Below are 22,010 nucleotides of genomic sequence, written 5' to 3' on the forward strand. Positions count from 1 at the left end.
TAGACATAGAAGTTGTGTATTTAATTATGGCTTCTTGTGTCTCCTTGTTTACCTCTTCATAGTTTCCTTCCATTAGAAAAATGATTCTTCTTTTATTTCTCAACAAGGGCTCAATACCTTCTGTTATGCTCTGCATAACTTCATAACTACTTACATCAGAAAAATTCTTTATCAAATTTTCTCTAATTCTTTTATCTTCATCTGCAACACTTCTCCTTCTAATTACCACTCTATTATACAAGTCATGTGAGATACTCTTTTTTATATCCTCAAGTATCTTATTCCTCAAAATCATAATCCTTACTACAATCTTTTCTAATTGAAGTCCATCCATGTTACTTTAGATGCTATAATACTTATTTAACTAAATGAAATTGTCTTTGTCAATGATTTGCATATCCAAATTCTCTACCTTGGGTTTCCAAGCTCTCTTACCAGCTAATTTTCTTTCTTCTTCTACAACCTTCTCTATAGATTTGTCCAATGTATTAGCTTCATCCTTTGACTATTCTGATTCTGATATAGCTTGCAGAGATTTTCATATCTTTCCCAGTCCAGTTTCTTGTTTCTTGACACTTTTCTTGCTGAGGGACTCTATGGGTTCATCTTTCACCTTTCTTCTATACTTTCTTGTGCTTTGGGGAGTGAAAATTTTTACCTCAACTATCTATACTTCTTCATCCTTCTGCCTTTTCACTGGGATAGGTTGCATTTCAGCAACTATGACATAAGGAACAACATGTATTTTTGAAGATGACTTTGCTACCATTACTCCTTTAGATGGTCTTTCCATAGCTATAGGTGTAGCTACAAATACCTTTGATTGCCCAATGGCCTTCATTTAGAAGGTTATTCCCATGCCTTCCTTGAGGATGGTCTCAATTTTCTTCTACACATTCCTAAGGGGTCATCAAGTAAGGATACAAATGGATGCTTCTTAAATTTATACCTTGGCCTCTCATTGACATCACATACTATGGGATTCTCCATTATGCTAACTTGAATGCTCAAAAATTTGTCTTAGAATTCATAAAATACTCGGTTACCTATATTGAGTACTTTCTAAACTTCACACTTTCAAATACCTTTAACTTGCCTTAACTAGCTGGAAATTTGCTCTTGAAAGCTTCTTAGCTCTTCACACAATAGAATGATACCCACAATCATGATTGCACAACCTATATCTTCCCATAATGATCACCGCATTAATTGTGCAACTACTCAATCTATAAAATGATTACTCTAATAACTGGTAGAATCGCTCTTATTTGTACCACTTCATACAATTTATAAATGACTTGCACTCTTAAAAAGAGATTCCTTTCATACTACTCAACCTTGTATTAGCATCACAACATCTAGCTTCACCTCTAACTCCCATTCCATCTTTTTGATGCTCTATGTTGGATATAAAAGTGTTTAATTCAAGTAAGATGAATTACACACTATGGCTGATTTCAATCTCTCACCAAGTACATCAAAATATTCATCTAAAACTATATGTGAACTTTCTGAATCGTTTTCCTTTACAAACACTTCCCTAGATTCCTCAACATGCTCTTTAAGTGCCTCCTTCTGACTATTGTTGCTACTATTATCATTTCATTTCTCATTTCTATTATTGTTCCTTCTTGAGATTGGATTACTGATGAAATACACTCACGTAAGGATTGAAATTTAAACTCACGTAAAATTGCTAGTTTTCATCTCCCACCACATTTTTGAAAACAAATCTATTCTAACTAGGAGAAAACCTATACATTGTAGAAGAGGACTCTCTCCTCTAGAATGTCATATAATTTTAAGATTTTTTTGATATGATTTTAAAAAAAAAAATCTTTCTCAAAACCGACATCTTTTTGAGTGCTAAAATACATGGTTGTGGAATTTTTTAATTTCAATATACTATATCTAATTAAAACACCATAAACTCTACATGAGAATATTCTTGACTTTGAGCTCTATAAGATGGTGTTTATATGTTATTAAAAATATATAATAAAAAATAGTAAGAGTTGTTGAAATGACACTTTTCTGAAATAAGATTTTTTTTTTAATAATTGGATACAAACTAGTATAAAATATGCATTTAATAGACATTTCCAACTAGAAAAGAGTGAGAGCATATATAACTTAGCTTGAATAAATTTTTCTAGATTATATGTTTAAAAAAAATGGAATTTTAGATAGAAATAATCAAATGCAATCATTCTAATAAGTCATCCTAAAGGGTAACACAACTTTGTACTTCTACCATGCAACATGTACAAATTTGTTACACTTATAACACACTATGTTCTTTTTTGTTCCATTAGTTCTTTCTCCATCATTGGATCTGGTTGAGGAACTCCTTCTCATTACCTATAGGGTTAGTATCCCTAAACAGTCTACTATTTCCAGTATTACTATCAAACATAGATTTTGTTACAATCAACTACTTTATGTCCAAAACCATGTTAATTATAATAATTGAAATTAGTAATAGGTTTCAAAGACTTACCTATGCAATCTTTCTTCATATGACCAAGTCTGTTGCATATAAAACATATACCTATGAATTTATGTATAACTTCCTTAGGTGATTCAACTTGCTCTATTTGTTTTGGTTCATCACATTTCTCATGTTGATTTAATTTATTAATTTCTTTAGACACTTCTATAGACTTTCTTGGTAAAATCCTATTATGATCATTCTTCTTAGGTTTAGGGGTTTCAACAACTTGATCTGGTTCCTTCCTAACTTCACTTTTCTTTGCTGATTTTTCTCCACTAAGATATCCAAGACCTGTCTTATTATAAGAAGATCTCTAATATAATAGTTGTTCTTCAATTTTCTCACTACTAGAATATAACTTTTCTAACTATTGCTTAGCCTAGGTCAACTCTCATTTCACAATGAATATATTATACCTTTTTTATTTTGCATGCTCTCTTTTGATAGAATCTAATTCAGATGCTACTTGAGTCAGATGGGACCTTCGATCTACATTCTCAGATTTTAGATCTAAATCAAACTTGCCATGATCTTTCTTTAGAATCAACGTTAGTTCAACAATCTTCAATTCATGTATCAAAACCTAATTTTCCTTCATAAGGGTTGCTACCTCATTATTATCACTAGTCTTCTCTCTAGGTTCTTTTATGGATTTAAGATAATCAAAATTATCTTTTAGTTTACCAATGTAATCTTTTGCATCTTCATACCTTTCTTTCAAGTTGTCTCTTTCTTCTTCAAGAAGATCAATTTGCTCAATAGATTCTTCAAGATTCCTCTTCAACTATTCCATATTCATAGGGCTCTTACTCAATTTGTTAAGCCTCTTTTAAGAAATTGAGTTGAGATAACAATTGTTAGAAATAGATAATACTAAGGGGGCAAAGAATCAACATTCTAAAAACTTTTGCCCATAATTGGATATTATTAATTACTTTATAATATACTTTTGAAAGTAAACCAATAATGTGGAACAATAAATAAATCCATACACAAAGAGAACTCATAAACTCATATTTTGTTAACTACGGAAACCCTAGCCAAGGGAAAACCCTAGTGGGGATGGTACCCACAAAGTGATCCAGTAAAAAAATGAATCCTGTTAAGGATATTGACCTTGTTAAGAGTCTATGAATTGCATATAGTGTCTTAGTCCTTGTTAGAGAACTAGGCCTTATTAGAAGCCTCAACCTCATTAGGAATTGGTAGTATAATTACAACTGTATGCAAGAAGATCCCACTACCATAACATGAAATAATACAATGTAGTTCATTTACACAAAATAGAGATAGATATAAAAATCTCTTACTGTTGTACTTCACATTCCTTCTGATCTTATGTCAGACTTCACATCATATAAGGCTCACATATTCATACATATAACCCTTTCATAAGCTCTCATATCACTTACATGTCATTACAATATCCACATAACTTCGCAAGTTATGATTCCTTACTTATAACTTTGTTAAGAATATTAACCAAGATAGCTTGTTGGTCTGATAGTACAGATCGTACTGCCTATTAATGGTAATATATCTCTAATGTTGGCATTAAATAATATATATCTCTTCTATAGGTGTTGGCAATTTCTAATGATGCAACTATTTGATGCTTGACTAATCTAACACATAGTCATTATTAATTTGTGTCTTCCAGACAGTCGACTTAGGAAGAGATTAGTTAGTGCCAATTTAGGAAGGGTTATGTCCCTTGAGGGACATACCCTTTAGGAAAGATATACAGTAGGTTGTAAATGCAAATTAAAGGACACATAGTTACAAAAGTCTTCTCCTCTAAGTATTTATATCCTGCGATTTATATCTGAGATACTTCCTCACAAAAAAGGTTAAATATTAAGTATTGGATCTGTATCAAAATAAGCTCTAACTTCATCAATATTTGGAGATCTTAGAAGACCATTCTCAACATTTAGGATTGGATTAAAAGTCTGATTTAGATACAAGGAATTGGTAGAAACTTTACATGGTATCAGAGCCAAGTTTTCAAACCTAGGGCTTTGCAAAATTCGGTTATCAGACTTCATATATATTTAATAGCTTTATCCTATCTTGAATTGCATACACTAAAAAGGAAATTGAATTACATTTAGATAAAGAAAGGAGAATTGATAAATTCTTATTTCCTAAGAGTTGTTGTCATTAGAGATGAACTATCAAGCATAGGAACCATCATTAGTGACATATAATTAACACTTATGGCTATAGATGGATTGCCAAATTCATGGGAGACATTTGCACAAGGAATAAGTGCCAGAGATCAATTTCTAGACTTTAACAAACTCAATAATGATTGTCTTCAAGAGGAATCCAAAAAACTAAGGAAAGGAGGGAAACCAAAAGTAGAAGATGAAAAAATTCACATTCTTAATACAAACTCCTATAAGGGCAAGAAGAAGCATTTCAAAAAGAAAAAGGAAAATCAAAAGAATGGAGAGCCTGAGAAAGATTTGTCTAAAATAAAATTCAAATGTGAAAAATTTGGACACTATAAAACTAATTGTCCTGAAAATTCCAACCATAGGAAAATTGTACAAATGTCATTATACTTATGATCTTGAGAACCATGTTTTGTATTCCTCTCTATCAAATCAAATTTCAAATCAAGCTTGGGTAATTGATAGTGGATCTTCTAGACATATAACATGATACAAAAAAACTTTAGATTATTTATCAAAGAAGGTTAATGGTGAAGTTATCATTGGTACCAAGAACTAAAAGAAACCTAATCTCAATTACAACACTTGAATATGATGAGCACAATGTTGCATTCATGGATGACAAAGTATTAACTTGGGCTAAGAACTCCTCTATCAAGAAAGAAAAATTAACTAGTCAAAGGAAGGGATATTTGTATGAATTAAATATAGAATCTAGTCATTCTATTCAAGCCCTAGTTCATCAAGCTACAAATACAAATGAGATATGACACAAAAGATTAGGATATCTAAATTTCAAAACTTTATCAACTATGGAGGAGATGGTTACTAGATTATCTAAACTAAATAAAGACCACCCAAGTATTTACAAAGGGTGTGCTCTAGGTAAAAACACCGTAAGTCCTTTTCATGACAGTACTAGGAAAACAAATAATGTACTACAATTAATTCATTCAAATTTATGTGGAACTATGTCTGTTCCTTCTCTTGGAGGATTCTGATATTATATCTTGTTTATAGATGACTTTTCTAGGAAAACATAGATTTACCTTTTAAAATGCAAGGAATTAGAAAAAATCCTACAAGATTTGAAGAATTCAAAGCATTAACTAAAAAATTTTTAGGACACAAAATTAAAACCCTTAGACTGATAGTGGAGGAGAATATACCTCAAACTTGTTTAAAAAGTTTTGTAAAGAATTGGGGATTAAGAGGGGGTACACTATTCCTTATAATCTAGAACAAAATAGGGTAGTGAAAACAAAGAATAGGACAATTATAGGAGCTGCTAGAGCTATGATTTTTGACCAAAATCTAGAATAATATCTTTGGGTTGAAGCCTCTTATACTATTGTATATATTCAAAATAGAAGCCCTCACTCCCATCTTAAAGATAAAACCCATGAAGAAGTATTTAAAGTAAAACCCAATATAAGTCATCTTAGAATTTTTGGATGATATATATATATATATATATCCATGTTCCAAAAGAAAAGAGAACCATGTTAGAACCCTCTAGGAGGAAAGGTATTTTTGTAGGGTATAGTCAAGCTTCTAAGGCATATAGGATTTTCATACCTTGATAAAAAACTATTGAAATTAGTAGAGATGTAATCTTTGAAGAAGATCTTTCATTCAAAAGAGCCATAAGTATTGATGAACCTTCTCCTTTATCTAGTTTTGAAAGAAATAGTGAATCTAGATCCCAAAGGGAGAACTTAGAAGATATCAAAGGTGAAATTCAAAATATGAACCTTGAAGAAAATTCAAAGAAAAGACCACTTTGGGCCATTAAAAATAGTTGACGTAGCTCAAGACTTTTCTGCACCTTCCAGAACAGTCAGAGAAAGCAAAAGACCTAAAAGATTCTTTGGTGATACAACAAACATGAGTGATTTATCCAAAATAGAGCCAACAATTCCTTCTGATGCTATTAAACATTTAGCCTAGAAAGAAGCTATGAAAAAAGAATACCAATCTATTACAAAAAATGATGTTTGAGAAATTGTTCCAAGATCTAAAGGAAAATCTATCATTTCTTCCAAATGGATATTTAAAATAAAGCATGTTGCTAACTGTAGTATTGAGAAGTATAAAGCCAAATTTATAGCCAGAGGATTTTCTCGAAAGGAAGGAATTGATTATTAAGAAACCTTTGTTCCTGTTGCTAGATATACCTCTGTAAGAGTAGTCTTAGAAATTGCCACATCAAAGGGATGGAAGGTGCATTAGATGGATGTAAAAACAACATTCCTAAATAGAAATATTTTAGAAGAAGTATATCTAGAGCAACCGGAAGGATTTGAAAGTCATGATTCTAACACATTTTTTTGCAAGCTCAATAAAGCTCTCTATGGGCTTAAATAGGCTCCCAAGGCCTCGTATGAAAGAATTGATAAGTATCTCACTAGCTTAGGATTCTCCAAGAATGAAGCTGATCCAAATTTATATTATAAAAGAGATAAAGATAATATGGTAATTTTGATATTGTATGTGAATGATTTACTAATAATAGGTGATGATCATCTCATAGATCAATGCAAGAAAGTTATAACTAGAGAATTTAAAAGGAAATATTTGGGACTCCATTATTTCCTAGGACTAGAAATACAAAAAAATTCTGATAGTATCAAACTTAATCAAGGAAAGAGTATACATCAGACATTTTGAAGAGATTTGGAATGTGGAATTGCAAATCTATATCTTCTCCAATAGAAATTTTTTAATATAAACTTAAAGAAGCAATAGCAGAATCACCTTCCATAGATTTTACTCTCTATAGATAGATGATCGGGTCTCTTATGTACTTAGTAAATACAAGGTTGGATATTTGCTATGTATTTAATGCCTTAAGTCCATTTATGTGTGAGCCAAAGGAGATTCACCTAGTTGTAGTTAAACACATTATGAGATACCTACAAGGCACTCTTAATTTTGGACTCAAATATAAGAAAGTTGCTTTAGACTTGCATGGATTCACCGACTCAAATTGGGGTGGAAGTGTTAAAGACAAAAAAAAAAGTACTTCAGGATGTTGTTTCAGTTTAGGATCAGCTATGATGTGTGGGATATGTAGAAAGTAGTCTTTAGTAGCTCAAAGCTCCATTAAAGCTGAATACATTGTAGCAGCAATGGCCTCTCGAGAAGCAGTTTGGCTGAGGAAGTTCCTTGTAGGATTATTTGGACAAGCCATAAATCCTATGATTATTCATTGTGATAATCAGAGTTCCATCAAGCTCTCAGTGAATCTATTTTTCTAGGATAGGTCCAAGCATATTGAAATTCCTTACCATTATGTAATAGATATGGTAGATAAGAATTCTATAAATTTGGAATAAATTTGCATTACAGATCAGATAGTAGACATACTCACCAAACCACTATCTAGAGTGAAGATAGAACATTTAAGGAGACTTGTTATGGTTAAGTTGTAATTCATTTGTATTCTTTTGATTATTAATAAAAAAAATTTATTTTTTGTCAAGCTATTGACTGTTATGGGCTCCACCATGTGTAATCATTATTTAAAGAGGTGATGATCTCTAAAATAATGAACACTTGTATAAAAGGCATTATGAGAGATGATGATCTCTTAGACAATGTACTAAAGAACAGATTTTTCTGTAAGATCTAGATGAGTTTTAGATCATAATGTTATATTGACATTGCTATATTGATGGGTCACACATTGGATAAAGGAAGAATCTTAGTATTCTCTGAGTTTATCCTGTATTCTGGTAGATCTTAAAACTCAAGATCGTGTTGTGATATGGAAATACCCATTTCTACAAAATCATAACTTGGATAAATAAAGAGATTACTCTTTAGATTTATCCTGTATAATATCAATAGTGGCAGGGTAAAAACACAAACTTCTGTCACCTTTTATAAAGAAACGTGATATAAGAATGTGACAGTTCAACATTAATGACAAAAAAATGGTATTTGTGTTTAAAATATGAAGATGATGTAAACTAATGAAATGTGTAGAATTGGATGAATTTTATGCCTATAATTTTTATTATTTTTTAAACTAAGAATTTATTCATTTTATTTTATTTTGAATCCATTTTTTAACTATAAAAAATATATGGTGTAGTTCACGTCAAACAAGTATATGAAAATCATCTTTTTTTGTTATGATTTGAAAATATCCTATAGATGACATGTATAGCTAGTGAACAAAAAAAGAAATAATTATTTTTTATGTATATTTTGTTTGTTATAAGTACTCAAGTTTGACCTTATCAGAATCCAATAGTTTTTTCCTCCCATCAAAATTTACCTATCAAATCGATACCTTCTTGAAAAAAAATTACATATTTGTGAAGAGGATTCTCTCCTCTAGAGATAAATATAATTTTTTAATTTTTTTGATAGGATTTACTATTTTTTTCCTTTTTTGAGAGAGCATCTTCTGAATTGTTGAAATATTGACTTATAATATTTTGAGATTATAACATATTATAACTAATCAAAACAATCAAAAATTTATATAATGATGATATTGAATCTGAGATCTATAAAAGGGTATTTTTAGTTTTTGAAAAATATTGAGTTTTGATAGAGAAATGAGATTTGACCAAAATAGGTTTTGGTATCATAAATGGTGACACAGATATGTGCTTTTACCCGGCAGTGATTTTTCATATCACAGGTTTAGTAATATGACTTTGTATCATGTGTTCTATGATACCACATACCAAGAAGAGATAGATAGATATAGAGTATTAATTCTTGATTATTCATCTATATTTGTGTTGCTAGATATAATATCTCTCTGTAGGATTATCAGGTTAAGAGGGAGTGTTAAGAATATTAACCAAGATAACCTACAGGTTTGACAGTATAGACTATACTTCCTCTTAATAGTAATATATCTCTAATGTTGGCATTAAGTAATATATATCTCTTCTATAGGTGTTGGCAATTTCTAATGATGCAACTATTTGATGCTTGAATAATCTAACACATAGTTAGTTAGTCATTATTAATTTTTGTCTTCCAAATCACCAACTTAGGAAGAGATTAGTTAGTGCCAATTTAGGAAGGGTTATGTCCCTTGAGGGACATACCCTTTAGGAAGAATACATAGGTAGGTTGTAAATGTAGATTAAAGGACACACTGTTACAAAAGTCTGCTCCCTTAAGTATTTATATCCTGTGATTTTTTCTACTATACTCCCTCACAATAAAAGGTCAAATATTAAGTATTGGATCTACATCAAAATAAGCTCTAACTTCATCAATATTTAGAGATCTTAGAAGACCATTCTCAACATTTAAGACCAGATTAAAATTTTGATTCATATATAAAGAATTAGCAAAAACTTTACAACCTTTACTTTAAAAATAATATTGTTTCGTTAGCATTGATGCTTCCATAGACTTGAAAAAATATGAAATTAACACTTTCCCTCTTAGGGTTAACATATAGGATGTCATCCCTAATTAGTTAAGTAATTATTTTGTAAATAAAATAATTCCTTAACCATTTATTTCTCTATTTTTGTTGTGATGTGTTCACAACCCTTATTGGTGTTTGCCTATAACTTGAGCCCCACTATCCATACTGATTTGTGTATTTAGGTACATCATCAGGACACTTTGTTCTACCAATCCTTAACTTCGCACATGTCAATTGTCACTATAGACTTTGCAATATCAAAATTATGATTTGGAAACACATAAAGTTTAGATTGGGTATTGGGCACATGATAGTAGTGGTTCAAATTATTTTTTTTGTTATTAATAATAAGATAGAGGTTCTTGCTAGCCTTTTGGCTATAAAAGCATTTGTGAAGTTGTGATGAAAACACATTATTTGTAAGATGAATTATATATGTACCCGATTTCTCTTTTTAAAGGGATTTTTGTAATAATTATTCCCAGTATTTGAATTCTCTTCTAGCATTAATATTTTAAACATTCTTGAAACATTTTCCATTTTTGTGTTCTATATTGAAAGAGTGTAGTTGTAAACTGTATTTCTATGAAAACTTCTTAGGCAAATCATTTATTGAACTCTCTAAATGTTATGTGTTGTTTCTTTATTGATTCAAGACCCTATCTTAGCCATCTTAATTAAAAGTATTTAAACTATTTATTCTGTAAATTACTTCTAAAAATTAAACTACAAAACTATCTAATAGAAAACATTTAAGATGTGCTAGAATAAAACCTTGTAAGTGGTACTGCAGCTAATATAATAGTAGAATTTTCCATTCAATAATATTACCAATATCATATCTTTAAAAAAAATCATAATGAAAGTAGGTGCATAATAAAAAAACTATAAAACATTGAAACTTTGAATGATTTGTCTTCAATTACAATGGCTGTATGTTCATCCATTAGAGATAATAGAACGCTAGAGATGCCATTCCTTATTCATTTCAAGAATAAGTTAAAATGTCACGACTCATCATATGACTACTTTGTTTACACCTGCATGGTGATTAGGTGGCAATCTTGTTATTTTGACTAGGTCAACTATTTTAAACTTGCTAGAATAATTTGTGGATTAGATTAATCTTGTTATTTGATATGTTAACTAATCAGGGAATTAATGCTATTAAATTTTTTTAAAAGTTATGTTAAATGAACAGTTAAGTTGTTTTATGATTATGTTGATGATACTTTGTAGATGTGATTTTTACTCATATTTTAATGTATGTGTATGCATTATAATCATGATTTTCACATATGATGTTCATTATTCACTAATGGATACTGACTCCTTTATGTTTGCGAGTGTTTGAATAACTACAGGTGTTGAAGACGAGGGTGTGGTTGAGATAGAGAGAGTTAGCCTTTCAGAAGGGGATCTACGAATAATCGCTGCAGCATATCACACACCACTTAGTCTAGCATGAATTAATGTTGTTGCATTTCATTGTATTTAATTTCCAAATATTTAAATGGTGATGAGGCATTGAAATGAAGTTCAATGACATGATTTAGGTTTCTAATTTTATAAAAAGAAAATAAATGTGCCATTTAGTTCTTTGTTTTAGGATTTTTTAAATAAATAAATAAATTGGGAGTGATATTTTATTATTTTATAGCAACCTTAACCTATTCCTCAAAAAGAGTCGTGCTTTTATTGTAAAATATGGGATTGGTTCTAGCATTTGGGGGAAATGCATTATTTTATGGTAACTATTCAAAGGTAGTGGAAAGGCCTACTTTCCACCTAGTGCGGTAGTTTCTACTCCACCATTGGGAGGTAATGGAGAGAGGAAAGGATAAATGAAGGGAGGGGGAAACAATTTAAAATGACAACAATAGAGGTGGACTGCAGGTGAAAAAGGGGAAAAACATTTGCATTTAGAGAGTTGGAGGGAGCAGACCAGACCTTTTCCAAGGACACATGCAATAGGAGAAAGGAAGAAAGCTCGGTCATGAAAGGATACAGGTTCCATTCTCTTCTTTACCTATTCCACACAGAGGTTAAGATCTTGTAGTATTTTAGGGTGGAAATTCAAATAAAATGGGTATGTTTTCAATGTTTTCTTTTACAACTCAATGGTGGAAAAACATAAGTTGTTTAACACCCATACCAGCTATAAATTTGGAGTATTTTCTTTGGGTAAACTCTTTCATCAACCATTGCTTGACATTTCAGTTAAAGCTGTGAGTGTCCCAAAGTGTAAAAAAAACCAATTGCCAAAGGCCTCTTAAAAACGAATGCAATTGTGGAAGAATGCCCTATTTGTTTAAAAAAATAAAAATCTTAAATCTACTGAATTTCTCTTTGCATGATTTGAATATATGTGGAAAGCTAGCTTCTCTTCATCTCATTTTGTTTTGAAAAGAAAAACAATAAAACACCACTTCAACCAACAACTTGCATTATATATATTTTACTAATTCCAACATTTTCAGCCTTGTAAGGGTTTGTCAAGATGTGTTGGTAGCTACTCTATTCAATGTGGAAGATACCTAAGTTTATTTCATTTTACCAAATTCCCTTCCTTATACTCATAGGAGCATTACTACATTTAGTAATTTAGGTCAGCCATAAACCTCATGCTTATCTATTGAAACAATTAGAAATAGAGCTATGGCGAAAATAAATATTTTAAAAATAAAAATAAAAAAATAAAAATAAAAATAAAATATATATATATATATATATATATAATGGCTGGAGGTTTATACAATGAGTTTTCCAAGGTGATATCTTGAGTGGAAATGAATTGGATTGGAAGCCATTACAGTTTCTTTTTGCACACCAAGTTTTAGATCCCTATAATAGCACACAAATAACAACTTAAACTTGAATATTGAAGGCCAACGTGTGATCAGTAGCAAGGTCTGTACTATTAACTTTTAAATTTGAAACATAAGAATTCAACAATTAGTAGGTAGTTGCAAAAATAAATAAATAAATAAAAATTAAAAAAAGAAAACTAATCCTTTTTCTGAAGCATAAGCTGATAATTCTCTTTATCTTACCATCTTTGTTAGACTTTCACCCAGTCACAAAGAGTATTGGTCTTTATTACTCTAGCATATATGGTGTTAGTTATTGCTATAGATTGTTTTATAATGAGAAAATGGTTTGATACTCCAGCATATATGGTGTTAGTACTCGTGTAGATTGTTTTATAATTTTTTTTTTCCATATCCAACATTTCTTTATTAAATATATTGTTGAAGGTTTCAGTCCTGCTTTAAATTGTAATATCAAGCTGGAGATCTTGTGTACATATTGTTCTTGGGAATTAATTAATGCTGTTGAGTACTTTCAGCTATAATGTAAGCCACTAGTGCAGTCATTTTACACTAGTTAATGCTGATTGAGAATATTAAAAAGGTAAATGCTATATCCATTTCTGTGAAACTAGTTAAGCTGTTTATGAGGGCCACTTGTGCTTAAATCTTGTTACAGATTAGGTTGATTTGGTGTACTATGTTATGACTAATTTTAAACTATACTTAGACTTTTACTAAAACCTTTTGAAGTTCATCTATGAAAACTGTTATGTCCTTGACGTTGTTTGATTTTTTTGAGGGTTATCTCTTTCATGGATGGGTGTATATGGCATTGGGAGGGTGGGGATGGATGCATAATGTTTTTGCTTCTCTCAACTTGTCGAGTGTTGCGTGGTAGGTTTCATTACGTTTTGACTCCAAATGCATCATGTTGGAAAATTAGTGCTTGGCCAAGCCATCTTTTAACATTTCAGTTGAAATGTCGTTAATTCTGTGTGATAATAGTTTTTCATGGCACAAAAGATTTCCACTTATGGCCAAGCCATGGCATATGGATTTCGATCCACTTTTAGAATCTTTTAACAAGGTTCCTTTTTGGGTCCGAATTTTGAATCTTCCAATGCATCGTTTGTCTAGATTCTGTTTATGAAGCTATTGGGGATGCCATTAGTGATTTTTTATATGTGGACTCAAACACTTCGAATATTCTCCATTTGACGTGTGCTCAAATTCTTATAGAGATGGATATTTCAAAGGGCCTCGCTAAGAAAGTTTGTTTGGAATCCTCGAGAGACTCTTGAGCCCAAATATTGGATTATGAAGATATCCCTTTTCATTGTAGAAAATGTCATATGACAGGTCACATTGCTACTCATTGTGATGCTATGAAGACTAAATCAAGGTGACCACCTTCCTAGTGGTTAGGGGCCTCTTCTGAACACTATACAGTGGTTAAGTCCATGCATGCACCTCTGGATGTAGTGGATGATTCCTCTGGTAATGATTATTTGGTGCTAGAGATAGCAGAGGATGTTTGGACTCATGGTCAGGTCCCTGTTCCTTCTCCTACCCCTGCCCCTATATTCGATGTTCCTTTAGGTCCTATTGGGGGCCAGGACCCAATACCCTCTCTTGCCCCTGCCCCTATATCGGATGTTCCTCCTAGTCCTATGGGGGGCCAACTAGTTACGAGCTCTTCTAGGGAGATTGTTGTTGCTTCTAATTCCCCTGGGCTCCATTGTTCAGTTTCTTCTAGGGATTGGATTACTGAGGCAGTTAAGGTGGAGGAGGGTTGGACTATGGTAAAAAGAAAGAAATCTAAGCCATCTACTCCTCCTTTAGAAATGAACCTCTAATTATGCAAGGGAGGCTCTAAATCAAAGGGCAAATCATAGTTCTAGTGTAGCATTTGGGTCTCTATTTGGTTTTTTCCCTTCTAGCTAGATCTTTAAATTTTGGCTAGTGCTACGCTTTTCTATCACCTCGGTTACCATTTGTTTGGGTGGTGACCAATTTCATTTTGTTTGTTGTATTTTTTGCTTCTATACTTATTGAAAATCTTTAGACTTGTACAGGGTTTTAGGCACCCTTCAAAACCTATTTTACTTAATCAAAAACATTATCAAGTATGTCTACATTCTGAATTCTAAAGCAAAGTAAGAAACTTCTCAAAAAGATAAAGCATTTATGTTGTTAAGTGATTCTTAGTCATATCACTTTACCTTAAGTAAAGTAATAGAGATTTTAGGAATTTAATATTGTACACACAAATGAACATAAAGTTTAAATAGTTGATACTCATGGCTGAACTTAATTTTGTTCATGTGGCACCAACGTTCTAATTCCTATACCTATTTCATCAAAAAAAATTATTGGAATTCTTTAGGATAGTTGAGAGGGGGGTGAACCAATTATCCAAGGTCCAAATGTACAATTAAAACTTTTCACAATTTAGTGAACCCACATCCATAAAACATTTTCATCATGCATGCATTCACTAGATTATGCAATCACTCAAACTTATGGTTTATTGTCAAATCAATATGCAAAAACATAAATATGAAACATAACATATTCAATAACACATTTGAAACAATGATTTAACATGGAAACTCAATTTGGGAAAAGTCACCAGCAACATGCTACTAATTCTCACTCTTCTGAAGTAATGCCCTATGAAAGGTTAACCTTGTTAAAGGTTACAATACACATTGTTAGATGTGACTTGATTAAAGGATTTTAATCACCCTGTTAGGAGTGAACCTCATTAGAGAATTTAAGATCATTCACTAGGAATGTCACCTAGTTAAAGGATTTACAAATGACTATTAGGTCAACCTTAATCCAAAGGATTTACCCTAGACTAATACAATGTGTATACACTAAAAATTGTCCTAAATGACTATATTGATCTAATTAATACTAGTCACATTCCTCTACTTATTTAATTAAATTATTTTAATTAAATAAGTTCATTTTTGTCTAAGTATTTAAATTTAATTTAAATACTTCTTAGCTCTAATGTGTTAATTTAAATTAACACATGATTCTCCACGTATTCCTTTTTTAAATAAATTTTATTTATTTAAAATCATCCATATTCCCATTAATTCTTCTAGACCTTGATTAAATTAAAATTTTATTTAATTTAATCTTTATTCAAACCGCATAGAAGTATGTGCATTCATATGAGTTGTCATCACATCTTTTAAGCACATGTTGTCTACACCATAGGAATCTTCTACACACACATGCTATCTCATCAGTCTTATCTATCTATCTAGAATGTGAGATAAGGTTCTTAGTTGTCAATTCTTATCCTTATCTCTTAGTGGTTTCTAAGGACATTCTAGATGCTTCCTCCATCCACTTTAAATAGACATCTTGTCTCAAGCTTTCGGGACGAGACGAGAAGCACGAGAAGAATGGCCTGATACTGGCTGGGTTAGGAGTCATTAGAGGTCCATTAGAATTTCTTATCATTGCATCATCATTCTATTATTTTGATTTCTCATATCATCTAGTCTAGGTACATATTTCATCATTCCATTTGCATTCACACATCCAAGAGATTCATCCATTATTGTGTTCCTAAGAGCATACCGAATATACATTCCATTGTTATGTTCATAGTTTGAGGTTTGCATAATCTTGGTTACAATTTTATGTAACACATTTTGGCACGCCCGGTGGGACCCACTTTGCGGGTTCAAATTTGTTCAAGCTAAGGTTGGATGCTCGCGGTTGGAGAATAACTTGCGTAAGGAGCATCTAATCAAGCCACGAGGTCAGTCACCATCTTTGGAGCACATGAGGTGAGTACCCTATATTTTGTTCTTCTTTGTTGAAAAAAAAAAAATGTATAGGGGCTTGGTTTTCTTCAATTTGCTTTATGTTATTTAGGTTATTATTAAAAAAAAAAAAAGTTATTTTTTTTTTTTAGGGGGGTTATTTTCTTTTTATTAGAGCATATTAATGGGGAGGGGAGAAGAAAATAATTTAAATAATAATAATAATAATATAAGGACGGTGTGTTTTAAAAATAAAAATAAAAATTCAAAAAAAATAAAAATAAAAAATTTTTAAGCATCCTACGCTCTCCGATGCAGCCTCACCTCCGCTCTCGTCATTGCCGATCGCGTCGCTCTGCCCCCGGGCATTAACTCCAGTCGCCACCTCCATGGGTTATGTTTCTTCCAACGGGCCACACTTTTTTCTCCTGTGGTGCCGTTCTTTCACCCGTGGCCGCTCCTTTTTCTTCCGCGGTGCTGTTCTTTTACCCGCGGTCGTTCCTTTTTCTTCTGCAACACTATTCTTCCTCCCACGGCCGCTCTTTTAACCCCGTTGCACTGTTCTTCTTCGGCGGCAGCGACCTGTTGGTGCCGCCCCCGCCTTTTCCCTCCGTGTATGGTCGCCCATCGCCGCCAATAATCCCATGATCACCACGGCCATCGCACTGCTCGCTGTCGTTTCTCAGGCTCCCTCTCCAGAACCGAACCCTGTGGGCAGCTCTTTCGACATCCGTGGATAGCTTCGCTGGCACCTGTGTACAGCTCCACCAGCACCCGAACCACCCTCAGTCACCGCTGTTACCTCCACAGCCTCCTCCTCCAGCTTGTTTAAAATAATAAAATAATAATAATAATAAAATAATAAAAATTTTAAAATTTTTTTTTTAAAAAAAATTTCTTTTTATTTCCTTCAAATAGGCCTTTTAGAATCAAATTTATTTATTTATTTTTTATTTTTTTGTGCATAAAGGCATTTAGATCTTTATTTTTATTTTCCTTTTAGCCAAAACATTCAAAAAAAAATTTAAAAAAAAATTCTTTTCGTGTGCCTGATTTTTGCAACGTTGAACGAACATTGTACATTTTAATCACGTGTGTCTTTAGTTAGATTAGAAAATTTAAAATTTCTTTAGTAACGAATGTGTGTCTTTTAAATCCCAGGTCCACTTACGTATTCTCTCCCCTCGTGCCTTTGGGTGATCTTGGGTGTGCAAGAAATAAGTGGACTTGTTTTTATTTTTTTTCTAGGAGGCCTGCTTGGGGATTTCATCACCCCTTGGGACGACCTCAACTCCAGCGTTCTGGCGGAGTATAAAAATCGGGAGGTGAATGGAAAGACAACTCTCTTGGAAGTGTAAATATTGTCACTCTTGGCTAAGCCCTAAAGAACTTTATACCTTTGGGAAGTGAAGGAGGAGATTGGGTTACCATTTCCCCCCGGCTGTGTTGTAGTATTTCCTTTCATCCATAGATTCGGGCCTCACGTACCTTGCGTATATCGAGGACACCCCCTAGTTGAGCCTTGTATAGCCTAGTTTAACCTTATAGGATTGTTGGTGTGTTTGGCGTGTTTGAAACATATTTTCATTGTACATATTTCATTGTTTGCTTTTGCATATTAAACCTAAAAATTCAAAAAAAAATCATAAAAGTTCAAAAATCCAGAAAAATCAAAAAAATATTTCAAAAACACAAAAAACACCTCTTCTTAATCATCATTCCAAATCCTTTCATGTAACATATTCCTTCCATCCAAGACATCGTTCCCTCTTACATATCTTACCTTCATCATTCAAAACGTTGTTTGACATCTTCATCCTTTTTATTTATCTAAATCATTTCCTTGTCATTCAATCACATTCCTAATCTTCATCCTAGTCATGATTCATCATTATTCATATTCAATTTCCCTAGTCAAGCTCATGATGCATTTTTAATTCGATTTTTCAAATCAGCATTCTTATAATCCAATTCCTTGTCAAATTCAGTCATCAATCTTTCAAAAACTTCATTCACGTCTTCTTCTATTTCAATCTGACATCAAATATTCTACTTCAGACATAGGAGCATTTTCTTATCATTGGACTTTCATTCAAATCAAACATTCACTTTGTTTGCACTATCATAGGGTTCTTATCAAATCAAATCAAACCCTCATCCAATCCAAATCCAAACTAAATCAATATCAAATCAATTCAAATTCAATCAAATTGAATTATATCAAGTGCAATCAATTTCAAATCAAATCAAATCAAAGTCCAATCAGCACAAAGCTCCTAATTCCAAGTTCATATTCCCTCTTCAAATCTTTTCATCACTTTTCATCTTGCATCCATGGATTCCAATTCGCTTCTTTCAATAATTGACAATATTGTACGACAACATGGTCTTGTGTTTCCTCCATATCAAATTCCTTCTCAACACTTCAATTCTAATCTATCTCATGTTCATCATTCTCTTACCTTTGACAAGGGAAATCTATCTCCTTATCCTTCATCTGTAGACAATTCCATCCATAGCCAATATAATTCCTCCGTCATAAATGACCTCGCCATAGAAATCGAGCAACTAAAGAACACACTCTTGGACAAAATAAGTCTGCAAGAAAAGGTCATTTTCTTTGCTATGTGTCCTTCATTTTCTAGATCTCATATCCCTCCATACAATTCCATTCATGGCCCACACAATGCCTCAGACATAAAAACCCTTACCAAGAAAATGGAGGAAATGAAGAATTGTCTCTCATATCTCAAAGGGATTAGTTCTCATGTCCCATCCAATCCTAATCCTCCATGTAATCCCCCTTACTATGAACCTAATCCAAATCCTTTATCCATAATTCCACCTCCATAAAATCCTAATCCTCCAACTACATCATCCCCTAATCCTCCAACTACATCCTCCCCTAATACTCCAAAGCCTTCAACAATGTCATCCCCACATCGTCAGGGGTATTTCACATCACTTTTGGCTAGATTGAAAATTCAGCATAATGTGAGCCAATCACCCAAAGCCACATCTCCAGTTCCATCTCAAGACCTTCCTTCAAAGCATGATGTTATTGATTCCTCTTCTCCTCTAGATTTGAGCACTTCTCCATCCCAGCATTCCATTATCCCTCAAGATTCATCCATCCCTCCTAGTCCATCTTCTGATTTCCCTCTTAACCAAGATCAAGACATTACACCTACCATGCACATTACCGATTCCATTCCATCTCCAACATTACCATCCATAGATATTCCCCTACATGAAAAAGTTTCCTCCACTACATTCACTAATACTCCTCCATGTCAAGATCCAATTACTCCATCTCATGATTCCATTTCCTCCACGCCCACATATGATGATCCACTTACCATGCTATATGATCTTCTTTCACCGCATGATTCCATTCCTTCCACGTCCTCATATGATTCAAGTCCATTTCATGATCCACTCCTTGAGCTATATGATATTCTTTCATGTCAAGATCAAAGTACTCCATCTCATAGTTCCACTCCCTCCATTCCATCTCATGAACCTATTCCATCTCACAATCCACTCATTCCACTCAATGATCCTCTTCCAAGTCAAGATCAATGCCCTCTTTCATCCATATTTCATGATCCTTCTCCATCTCATGATCCTATTATTCCTCATGATTCCCCTCATAACCCTACTCCTTCACATGATCCTATTACACCTATCCAATCTCCTCATGAATCCCATACACCTAGACTCGCATCTTGTGTTGAGAATAGTAAGTATCCCCTTAAAAAAAAAATTCCTCAAGATGTTGGTACACCTTCCACTTTTTCCAATTCCAAAGCTCTTCCTCCATTTTCCAAGTCCATTCTAGGTCCTTATAGTCCATCCATTCTAGATTCTTATAGTCCATCCATTCTAGGTCCTTATGTTCCATTGTCAAACCCTTCTTCCCTTCCTTCCATATTAGGTCCTTATATACATCCTCACACCTTATCCACGTTTTCCAAATTATCCCCTCATAAAGATCAACAAAGGTGCACGTCCTTGAATTCCTTCCAACATTCACCTTCCATCCATTCTCCATCTTCTTTACCTTCATGCACCCATACCATGGAAAATGGAAGCAAATTGGATGCCAAAGAAAAAGAAAACAAAGTTGAAAATCCACAAAATCGTAAGGATCAACATGTCCCATCTAAGTGACATGTCCAAGAAAAGAAAAATCAGATCCAAAATGCAATCAAAAGGCCACAAAGACTAAAAATCAAAAGTGCAAAAGTTATGTGGATACCAAAGCTACTTAATGTAGTAATGAATCTCAAAGAAAGATTCAAAATGACATCCAATTCTATTAATCCAAAGGCCTCCCTCCTTCATAAATTCTCTCAACATCCATTTTTCAAATCCATTTTGGGTCGTTATACACCCAAATCCGCCATCCCAACTCTATCGTCTCCTTCATCCATTTTGGGTCCCTATATCCCAAAATTCCAACTTTCTCCTACACATCCTTCACAATTTACTCCTTTCCACCACCCTTCAAGGTGTGTGCCAATGAAGATCTTTCCACTTCCTTCACAAGTCTTCCAACCTAGTATCCATCTACCATGTCTTCCTCTTACCTACTCAACTCCCTTAATCCAAACTTTTGCATAGGTCATTGTCTTCTATTCCCCAATTCACTTTAGTATTTTTTTTCCTTACCCTATCAACATCTACGAGAAAATACCAACAATTCCTTGAAAATAAATAAGAAAATAATAAACAAATTAAAGAAGTATAAATATCAAGGGATACATCCATATACCTAGATGCTTGAGTCCTCCCTTCATTTTCCTACTATGTATTCATTGTCTTCCACTTTCACTTACCTATTCATTAACTTCCCTTTTTCCACTTGCACTCTACACTAGGGGCAAGTTCCATCCATAAGTACATTATCCTATATCCTTTCCTACATATTCCCATAATTCTTATATATATTTGATCTTGACGTCCTTGTCACATTCATATTCATGTATCCATTTTCATGTTCATTCATATCTTTTCCATCCATAATCCTATGCATGTCTATCCTTCTTCCATATACCCTTGATCTTGGTTATCCCTTTCATTTAATCCACTTCTTATCACACATTTCCTTCATATCATTATCCCTTTTCCATCCATATCCTTCATATAATTATCCCTCCTCCATATCCTTCGTATCATTATCCCTTTTTCATGCCGTCCTTCATTCCACTTTCATACCCATGCTCATAATCAATACTAGAGGCACAACAACAAAAATTCTCATACATGCTTAAGAGGAGTACATGCATTCTCTTCCTCCATATGCGAGCTTTCACACCATCC

This window comes from Cupressus sempervirens, chromosome 5 (genome assembly GCF_028749045.1).
Source record: "Cupressus sempervirens isolate cs-2001-9-10 chromosome 5, ASM2874904v1, whole genome shotgun sequence".
NCBI lineage: Eukaryota > Viridiplantae > Streptophyta > Pinopsida > Cupressales > Cupressaceae > Cupressus > Cupressus sempervirens.